General features: G+C 39.6%; 1 pseudogene; it reads right to left on the reverse strand.

Annotated features, from left to right (window-relative positions):
* Positions 1-4,225: 4,225 nt before the first annotated feature.
* On the reverse strand, positions 4,226-4,325 carry LOC127115108 (uncharacterized; annotated as a pseudogene).
* Positions 4,326-11,569: the final 7,244 nt, after the last annotated feature.

Here is an 11,569-nt window from a genome sequence, read left to right on the forward strand (position 1 = left end):
ACTCAAAGGAACTATTTTTCCTCCAGTGCGTCTTCGAACCAGATACTCAGGTAAACGCCGCCTCCTTTCTCTTTCATCATATCCGCACCTTATGTGCTAGAGGCAGGCAACCTTTTATAATTGGTGGATTAATCACCACCATAGCACTTGGCCTAAACCTAGGGGATAAACTCCAAACTTTAGAATCCCTACCTCACCTATCTATGGATATCAGCTACTGTCGATCCAGCCGCTTGATTAAGAACAGAGTAGGCGGAGGATATTATCTTATGGTGAACAACCAGGCAGTCCCAAGCGTGGTTCTACCAAATACTGCCCTCACTGATGTCACAAACCCCGACCGCCACCTCTACGATCTAAACGCTCCTGAAACCACCGAGCCTTCACAAACAAACCCGCAAACAGATGAGTTTGAAGAAATGGAACAAGGTGATCATCCGCCTACACAACAGTCAGTCCCGCTCAACCCTTCCAGTACTGCAACCGGCCCATCCTCCCAACATCGTCGACGAAGAAGGCCTGCAACCAACGACGACATTATGGATGCTATCGATGGTATGCAGGCACAGAATGTCGAAATGCTGCAGATGATGCGTCAAATGCAACAGCAACAGGATGCTAGGAATGCCATAACCGACCAGCGGTTTACTGAGTTGTTCAGCAGGTTCGACAACTTAGACTTACGTCAGAGATCACCAGGTCCAAGAACCAGAGGCGGAAGACAACCTTAGTTGTAGTTTCTTTTTCCTTTCCATATTGTATTTCATTTCCTTAAAACATTGGGGACAATGTTTAATTTAAGTATGGGGGGGAAACTTGTTACTTCCATTTCCATTTTTCAAGTATGTTACCTTCCCTTTCATTGTTTTCCCTTTCTTATTATCTGAAAAAAAAAATTTAATATAGATTTATTTTAAGTTAAGTCCCTAATGTGAAAAATTTCTATTATCTATTCCCCTCAATTTTCTTGAGCCATAACAAAAATTTTTAACACACCCAATAAGTATAAAGGTTGCTTACTTTATAAAACTTGAGTGAAATCAAGACAAAAAAATCATTACCATAACAACGCTCTGAGAACCTCAACATGCTAGATCAGGATAAGTACCTATTATACCGATTCCTCGAACTTTTAGTTTTATAATAACCCCGAGTAGTTTATACGAGAAGTCAGCACCATCTTAATAGCAAACTACGTGGAGAGCCGATGAATATAAGTGAATGATCCCCAAAGTAACATAAAATATATGAATATATCAGGAAATGCACTGATTAAATTAGGTGATCCTTACCAGATCATTTAATCTAAAGGCTGTAGATCATGCAAAAACACAATATGAAAAATCCATTATGAGTTGGTTCAGTAGGTATCTGGTACTGAACTCGGTAGGGTGGACTACGGTTCGATCCCCCACAATTCGCAATGGACTGAATAACGAAGTTATCCGACTTATGTACCAGAACTTCTAGCTAAAAGCGGATCATAATCACTAACCGGTTACTCCACTATGTGCGCGAAAAAGATAAAGGGCTTAATGTGATTTCGCTAGAATGAAAGCGGGTGAAATAAAAGTAAAGGAACTAGGATAGCTATAATGGCATTACTTGAACTGATTTGCATAAGGTAGGGTTATCTAAGTTGTAACGGTAGTTGTTGATGCCAAGATTAAACTCAAGCTGCTTCTAAACAAAATCCACTTGCAACCTATTACGAATTGATGTGTGTTTTGAAACTTCGCCTGGCTAAATTTTTGAAAACGATTTCTATGCTGAATTTTGCTTGAGGACAAGCAAAGATCTAAGTATGGGGGAGTTTGATAACACGAAATTATATCATATTTAGGACTTAATTCCATTAAATTCTATGACTATTTATTTCGGTTTACTGCATTTTATGAGATATTACGTGGTATTTTCTTCCTATTTGTCTCAGGTAGTCTATTTTGAAGAACAAGTGAAAATGGAAGAAAAGGAGGTGCAAAAAGGAGAGAAAAGGAACCAAATGCCAAAGCCCAGCCCAAAGCGCACAAGTCACCAATGCTGTGCCTGTGACGGACGTCACAGGGTGTGTGACGAGCGTCACGCAAAACAACCTTGTGACGGACGTCACACATGGTGTGACGAGCGTCACACCGTTCCACTACTTTTTTGGCGCAAGTAACGCCCTCAGAAGACTTGAAGAAGAGACGTTGAGGAGTTTGTGTCCTATATCCACGCCGTGCATTTAGCCACGTTGAAAAACTTGGAAACGGAAAGCAGTTACCAGCACCAATATAAATAGCTATCTCAAAAACCTAAAAGGGTTCCTCGGTTTTTCCACGCTCACATTGCCGAAGCTTTGCCAATTTTCTTTCTTTTTACGCTTTTGCTTATTTTTCTTTTCCAGCAACTTAACATTGTTTATTTTATTTCTTTTGCAAGTTCTACATTATTTTCCCTTGCAATCTACCTTTCCCTTTTTAGCATTTAGATATTTTTCGCATAATAGTTTCTACACCGGAAACTATTGTGCAACTTTTTATCGGATCTAACCTTACGTTAGATTCTAGTTTTATTTCCTTGGCTTAATTTATTGTTTAATTGAAGAATCGAAGAACAAATCCTACCGGCTTGTGGTGGAGTGTTCAAGACTATTGTATTACGCATTCAGGTTCTTTAATCATTATTTAATATTTTGTTTCATTATTTATCTATATTATCTGCCTGGAATGAGTCTGTTTATGCATGATATGTATTCTTGTTTATTTAGCATGTCTGGCTAATTCGCCTAGATATCGGTATGTAAAGTAAGCAGAATAAGGGATCAAGACTGAGTCGGTCTATTTAAACTTAAAATTGAAATCAATCTTTTTACGGTCTCAACTTACAGGTTTAATAACAAGATTTTTTACAAAAGTAAAGGACATAAAGAAGTTAAAATCAATAGAGCGAGAGTTTGAGGTTTTAACTGGACAGTGTAAGTTAGGCATTAATTCTAGATCAGGGCGAGAGCAAGTTTTAGAGTTAATTAAATTCTGACCTTTTCCAAAAAGTATTTTTAAAGATTGAATGTGAGGACGAGAGTTAAGCATTTGGATTTAATTGTATAACCTAAGTCAACAGAGCGAGAGTTTGAGATAAGGGTGTTTAAAACGGTCAGTGTTTTCTTAAAAAGAGTTTCTGCAACTTTATTGCTTTCAAAATATGGTTTTGACTTAATTATAAGTGACAGCTACATTAATATAAAATCATGGTTTATTCAACAGAGCGAGAGTTTGAGATAAAACCTTTAACCAATAAAGTTAACTGAAACGATTTATTTTAAAACCAAGAAACCGACAAAGACTTGATTCTCTAGTTTTGACGAACTACATACCGATATCCGTTTTATTAATATTTAATCTAGATCTTAGTTTAGCTTTTAGTTTTTCCCCAAACAATCAAACATTTTTCACCTTAGCTTTACGTAGTGACCTTAGATAACGGTATATCGATTCATAAGTCCCTGTGGGATCGATATCTTTTAAAACTACGCGATAGAACTGTGCACTTGCAGTTTGTATCCCATTCTCGACTCACACAGTCGAGCGATCAAGTTTTTGGCGCCGTTGCCGGGGACTTTTATTTAATCGATATCGTAACTCTTCCGTTACGCTGTAGAGACTAAGGTTTCTCTTTCTTCTATTCTTCTTTCGTTGATTTGTATGCCACGCACTCGCTCACAAGGCGAACCGCTCTATTTACGAATCAACGATATCGAGCTATATCTCCGAGTCTTACGACGAATTCGGGAATATCGTGCTGCAAACAATCTCCCTCCTATAGATTTTCCTGATCTCAAAGATCTTCTTCTTTACCGAGATGGCAGAACCAGCTCGTGCTCTTAGAGATTACGCCGCTCCATCGCAAGATGAGCCGCATTCAAGTATTGCTCCGCCCGCAATCGAAGCAAACAACTTCGAACTTAAACCTTCGCTGTTGCAGGCTGTGCAACAGAACCAATTCTCTGGAAATCTTACCGAAGATCCAAACCTTCATTTATCCGTATTTGTCCAATACGCCGATACTGTTAAAGCTAATGGTGTCACTTCAGAGGCAATTCGACTTCGTCTTTTTCCTTTCTCATTAAGAGATAGCGCTAGAAGATGGCTTCAATCTCTCCCTTCCAACTCAGTCACCACCTGGAACGAGTTGAAGAAAGTTTTTCTTGCCCGATATTTTCCGCCAAGCAAAACAGCTATGTTAAGAGCCCAGATAAAAGGATTTAAACAGAAAGACAACGAGTCTCTTTTCGAAGCATGGGAAAGATACAAAGACATGATGAGACTTTGCCCACACCATGGTTTGGAAGACTGGTTAGTAATTCACACATTTTATAATGGTCTCTTATACAACACAAGGTTAACAATAGACGCCGCTGCAGGTGGTGCACTAATGAACAAACCTTATGCTGATGCCTACCAGCTTATCGAGAGCATGGCCCAAAACCACTATCAGTGGGGAACCGAACGAACAACGGTGGAAAAACCTCAAACGAAAACTGGCATGTACGAGATAAGTAACCTTGACCACGTTAATGCAAAAGTGGATGCTTTGGTCCAGAAAATTGAAAGTTTAAACGTATCACCTCCAGCCGCCGTGGTTGCTATAACTCAGAATTGCGAGGTCTGTGGAATCCAAGGCCACACTCCTACGGACTGTCAACTCTTGACTGGAATCCAAGCAGAGCAAGTGAACTATGCTCAAGGAAGCCCCTATTCGAATACCTATAACCCAAATGGAAGAACCATCCAAACTTTTCATATAAGAGTAATAATGCTTTATACGCACCTGGACAGTCTCCAAATCAAGCCCCATCTATACCTCCGGGATATCAGAAACCAAATCCATCCATGCCTAACAATAATACCCCTAGAAAATCCAACTTGGAAATCATGATGGAAAACTTTATAGCTTCCCAACAACAAACCAATAAAGATTTCTTAAACCAGAACATACACACTGGCGAAAAACTTAAACAACTAGCAAGCAAAGTAGATGCCTTGGCTACCCATAACAAAATGCTGGAAACACAAATATCAAGTAGCTCAACAACAAGCACCTACTGCTGCCCCAACTGGTACCATTCCCTGGACAGCCCCAACCTAATCCGAGAAGCCAAGCTCATGCAATTATATTAAGAAGTGGAACGGAAGTGGAAGGACCGTCTGATCCAAGGATAGAAACCAAAACCCTAAGAAATCAACTGAGGAAAGTGAACCTAAGGAAAAGGAAGAGAGTAATAAGGAAACCCTAGAAAAGAAGGAACCTTATGTACCTCCACCACCTTACAAACCACCTATACCTTACCCTCAAAGGCTTGTTAAAACCAAAGATGCGGGCCAATTTAAAATTTGTTGATCTCCTTAAACAATTAAACGTTACAATTCCGTTCACCGAAGCTATTACGCAGATGCCCTCATATGCTAAATTCTTAAAGAAATCCTTTCTAATAAGAGGAAACTTGAGGATAGCGAAACCGTTACACTCCCTGCCGAATGTAGCGCAATAATCCAAAACATGCCTCCTAAACTCAAGGATCCGGGTAGTTTCTCTATACCCTGTCACATAGGAAAATTTGTCATCGACAAAGCTTTATGCGATTTAGGAGCCGGAATTAGCGTTATGCCTTTATATCCTATGTAAGAAACTGGAAATGGGAGAATTAAGACCGACCAAAATGTCTGTGCAACTAGCAGATCGTTCCATCAAATATCCTGTAGGAATCCTTGAAAACGTTCCCGTACGCATAGGTCAGTTTTACATTCCCACTGATTTTACAATTATGGACATTAGAGAAGATGATATTACACCCTTTATACTGGGAAGACCATTCTTAGCAACTGCCGGTGCAATCATAGACGTAAAACGAGGACGACTCACCTTCGAAGTAGGTGAAGAGAATTGAATTCATTCTTTCCCAATTCTTGAAAGCACCTGCAATAGAAGATACATGTTACTTCATGGATATCATCGATGAATGCATAAAAGAAGCAGAGTTAGGAGAAGACAAATCATCAGACTATCTTTTAGAAGACAAACCTAACCAATGTTTAGCAATAACACCGGACCCTACGCAATGTCTTAACAAACAACCCCTGACCTGAAAACACTTCCCAAAAATCTGAGATATGAATTCCTAGACTTAGAACTTGAACGACCTGTGATAGTTAATGCAGATCTAGGAAGACTCGAAACAGAAAAACTCCTACATATCTTAAGGAAGTACCCCACCGCACTAGGATACCACATCACCGATCTTAAAGGGATAAGCCCTTCTATTTGTATGCACCGCATCATGTTAGAAGAAGACTGTAAAACCTCTAGGGAACACCAGAGAAGACTAAATCCGATCCTGAGTGAGGTAGTAAAGAAAAATAACCAAGTTATTGGAAGCAGGTATTATATATCCTATATCTGATAGCAAATGGTTAGCCCTGTACACGTTGTACCAAAGAAAGGAGGCATAACCGTTATTGAAAACGAAAAAGGAGAAACTATAACTAAACGAATCGAATCGGGATGGAGAATGTGCATTGATTATAGGAAACTAAACAAAGCAACCCGAAAAGATCATTTCCCTTTACCATTCATTGACCAAATGTTAGAACGATTAGCAAAACATTCACATTTCTGTTATCTAGACGTTTATTCAGGCTTCTTTCAAATACCAATTCACCCTGATGACCAAGAAAAGACAACGTTCACATGCCCTTTTGGTACCTTCGCTTATAGACGAATGCCGTTTGGTCTGTGTAATGCCCCTGCAACCTTTCAAAGATGCATGATGGCGATTTTCGCCGACTTTCTCGAAAACATCATGGAAGTATTTATGGATGACTTTTCTGTATACGGACAAAGTTTCGAAGAATGCCTTGAAAACCTAGAAAGAGTCCTTGAGCGATGTGTGAAAGTAAACTTAGTACTTAACTGGGAAAAGTGCCACTTTATGGTACAAGAAGGAATTGTTTTAGGACACATCATCTCGAACAGAGGAATTGAAGTAGACAAAGCCAAAATAGAGGTAATCGAAAATCTTCAACCCCCAAGAACCGTGAGGGAAGTACGAAGCTTTTTAGGACACGCCGGTTTTTACCGACGATTCATCAAAGACTTCTCTAAGATAACTAAACCTCTAACCGGACTATTGATGAAAGATGTTGAATTCATATTCGACGACAACTGTTTAAAAGCATTTCAAACTCTTAAACAAGCATTGATCTCCGCACCCATAATGCAGACACCAGACTGGAATGAACCATTCGAAATAATGTGTGATGCCAGTGATTATGCTGTAGGTGCTGTGTTAGGACAAAGAAAGGATAAAAAGCTTCACGTTATATATTACGCTAGCAGAACCCTGGATGAAGCGCAAATGAATTACGCCACTACCGAGAAAGAACTCCTAGCAGTGGTATTTGCGCTAGATAAATTTCGTTCTTACTTGGTAGGAGCTAAAATAATAGTCTACACTGATCACGCTGCTATCGGGTACCTTTTAACAAAAAAAGATGCTAAACCTAGACTACTAAGATGGATCTTGTTGCTACAAGAATTCGACTTAGAAATCAAGGACAAGAAAGGAACTGAAAACGTAGTAGCAGACCACCTCTCTAGACTTGAGAACCTTGAACCGGAAAGAACATCAATTAATGATGATTTCTCGTACGACAAACTTATAGCTACTTTGGAAGAGAACAACTCCGACATGCGAGTAGAAACCACCTTAGCTATATCCGTCACACCATGGTACGCTGATCTAGTCAATTATTTAGCTGCCGGAATAGTTCCACCTACTTTATCTTACCAGCAGAAGAAACGATTCTTCTACGACATAAAACACTATTACTGGGATGATCCCTTACTTTTCAAAAGAGGCCCCGATGGTATTTTCCGTCGATGTATACCCGAAGAAGAGGTAGAAAATATAATCCAACACTGCCTCTCCGCTCCTTATGGTGGACACACAAGTACATCCAAGACCTGCTCTAAAATCCTACAAGCTGGCTTTTATTGGCCAACTATATGGAAGGACGTACATGCGGCTATTAAGGAGTGTGACAGATGTCAACGCACGGGAAACATATCTAGACGTGACGAGATGCCACAAAAAGGTATTTTGGAAGTAGAGATCTTCGACGTGTGGGGATAGACTTCATGGGACCCTTTCCATCCTCTTTCGGTAACAAATACATACTCGTGGCAGTTGACTACGTATCAAAATGGATCGAAGCTGTAGCATCCCCAACAAATGACACCCGAGTAGTAACTAGACTCTTTAAGAATATAATATTTCCGAGATTTGGCATCCCAAGAATAGTAGTCAGTGATGGTGGATCGCACTTTATATCCAAGGTACTCGAAAAATTATTATTTAAGTATGGAGTAAGACATAGGATAGCGACACCTTACCACCCTCAAACCAGTGGACAAGTGGAAGTATCTAACAGAGAAATCAAGCAAATACTAGAAAAAACGGTCGCCACTTCAAGGAAATATTGGTCATTGAAATTACCAGAAGCTTTGTGGGCATACCGAACTGCTTATAAAACCCCCATAGGGACGACCCCATTTAAGCTCATTTATGGAAAATCCTGTCACCTCCCGGTAGAATTAGAACATAAAGCCTATTGGGCTATTAGAAATCTAAATTTGAATTATAAAGCCGCCGGTGAAAAGAGAATCCTTGACATAAACGAATTAGAGGAACTCAGAAGAGACGCCTATGAAAATGCCATAATCTATAAAGAAAGAACAAAACAATGGCATGACAAGCGTATATCAAGGAAAATCTTCAAGCAAGGCGACGCAATACTTTTATTTAACTCTAGACTAAAGTTATTCCCGGGAAAACTACGATCCAGATGGTCAGGGCCTTTTCATATCACTAAAATCTTTCCCAGTGGAGCGGTAGAAATAAAAGGAAAATCTACAGAACCGTTCACCGTAAACGGGCAACGTCTGAAACACTATCACTATGCGGAAACCAACGAGGATTCGCAAATCCTACACTTAGACGAAACGCCCCCAGGACCTATAGATTATATTTAACAGTTTCTTTGTCGAGCTTGCGACATTTAAACAAAGCGCTTAGTGGGAGACAACCCACAAATTAGTTGTTATTTTATTATTCTATTATTATCATTTCCCTATTTCTTTCTTAATTATTCTTTTAATTTCTGTTTAGCATTCATTCTTGATTTATTCAAAAAGAAAAAAATATATAATAATAATTTTTTTCTTCTTTCGGCATTTGGCCAAATCCTGACTTAAACTCATGTTTTCTTTTCTCTAGCTAACACTAACCAGATGGGATATATTGATCGTATGGGTATCAAGTTCAGAGGAATGGCTCAGAAACAAAAGTTTGAAGAACTAGCCGCTAGAGAGATGTTACCTAGTTTATATGCTGATGATTGGGCTATGACTGCCCTTGGACTGAGACAGAGTGTCCTGTATTTGCTGAATCAGATAGGATGGGAGACATCCCCTATCCTGAGACATTTCACCACCTACCGGAGACTCACACTAGAATTCCTTAGCTCATTAATCTATCTACCCAGCCATGGAAAAGGAATTAGCAGAGGTTTTATCCAGTTCAGAATGTTCAACATGGAGTACCAATTTAATATTAGAGACTTCACCAACCTTTTGGGTTTTCCTACCTCCTTTGATACATTCACTGTAAGCCAGGAAGAACTTTTTGAATATAGAGAGCTTGAACACTTTTGGGGTAGGCTGACTGGAAATGATGAGCCCGAAGAACATGAGTTTCTCTCTGGAAACATACACAACCCGGCCTTTCGCTATTTCCATAAGATCCTGACCCACACTTTATTTGGGAAGAAGCCAAATAGTACTTCAGTTTCACGTGATGAACTCTTCATCATATTGTGTGCTTCCCAGAACCGTCCAGTAAACGGTGCCACTTTTATGTTAGCTAATTTGGACCACCTTATCCAGGATGAGCGAGCACCATCAGAATAGGCGGTTTGATCACTATGATAGGTAATGCCATTGGATTACGTCAGCCTATGCTTGACCTTAGCCCTTTTTGTGGCATTACTACTATGAGTATACCTTTCCTCTTCAACACTATGTTTATAGCAAACCTAGGGACTGATGAGTTTGAGCTTATTATTGATAACCAGGTTCTCTGCCTATTCACCATGCCCGATCCTAGGACTAGTGTTCATAACCAAAGGAACTGGCTCTATAACCTGAATGAAACCCCAACTCCTGCTAGATCCACTGAATCCATCCAGGATTATGAGATTTGTAATGACTATGAGAATTATGTTGACCAGATCCCTCATGCTGAATCTGACCCTCAGACACCATCCGGCTATTATGATATTGACCCTCCTCCTCAGCCTGTTTAGACCGAAGAATCAGCCATACCTGACCTCCGACATCATATGCCCGGAACTGATTATAACACCGCCATTGAAGCTTTGATGTCAGAACAAGACGCCCTCAGAGGAGAATTTACTAACATGAGAGACGAAGTTCTAGGATACATGAGCAGTATGACGAATCAGTTTCACGAGTTACTACATCATGTTAACTCTTTTGCTCCTCCGGCCAGAGAGCGTACAGAGGGATAGAGTTTAGTTATTTTTCTAAGTTATTTAGTTTTAAATTAGATTTTTCATTAATGTTATTTGAATTCGTGCTCGCATTTATTTTTTTCTTTCATTTCATTGTTTTTCTTTCCTGTATTACATTATGATCATTTTTATTGAAGCTGTTTATTTAATTTTATTATGCAAAAGCTATTATGCTCTACTGTTGCTACCTATGAATTATTATTTTACAAAGCAGATTAAGCGTGCACAATAAATTAAACTGCAGACTAAACTGATCATAAGCAGAACAAAACAAAATAAATAACAAAAATTAAATCCTTTACCGAAGTGATTTTGTGAAATGCTACTGAAGCCTTTCCAAAAAGGAATGTGTGACGAGCGTCACACTATCCGTGACGGACGGCACGCCTATTGCCTGTTACGAGCGTCACACCCCTGTGACGAGCGTAACACTCCTCAGACTAGTGAACGTTAAGGAGCCGTTGGAGACGAACGTTACACCTTTAACTTTTTACCTTCCCCATTCATTTTTCATTTAACCACACTTAATTACTTTTCAACCACTTTTTCTTTCCACCTTCCAAATTCTTCTCCTATAAATACCCACCAAACCTTCCTTCATTCACCACAAACAATTCTCTCCTATCAAATACATTCTTTTTCTTTCCAAATCACCCCTTCAAAATTCATCACAATGGCGGGAAATCAAAATTTCGGAAATATCATCTTCCGATCCGTAGATGACAATTATCAGAGGGAGCAATTCGAGCGTTTCCAACAACGAGGCGTCGCTTCCACCAGGTACCCCGATTTACCTTGTTTACAACAATTAGGCCTACTCCAAGGTATCGAATGGATGCTCCGTCAAGCCAACTTAACCTTCCTTTGCACTCATAATCAACCCACCTACCCATCCCTAACCTTAGAATTCTTAAGTTCATACGACTACACCACTCCCGCCG

The sequence above is a fragment of the Lathyrus oleraceus genome, unplaced genomic scaffold (genome assembly GCF_024323335.1).
Source record: "Lathyrus oleraceus cultivar Zhongwan6 unplaced genomic scaffold, CAAS_Psat_ZW6_1.0 chrUn1076, whole genome shotgun sequence".
Taxonomy (NCBI): domain Eukaryota; kingdom Viridiplantae; phylum Streptophyta; class Magnoliopsida; order Fabales; family Fabaceae; genus Lathyrus; species Lathyrus oleraceus.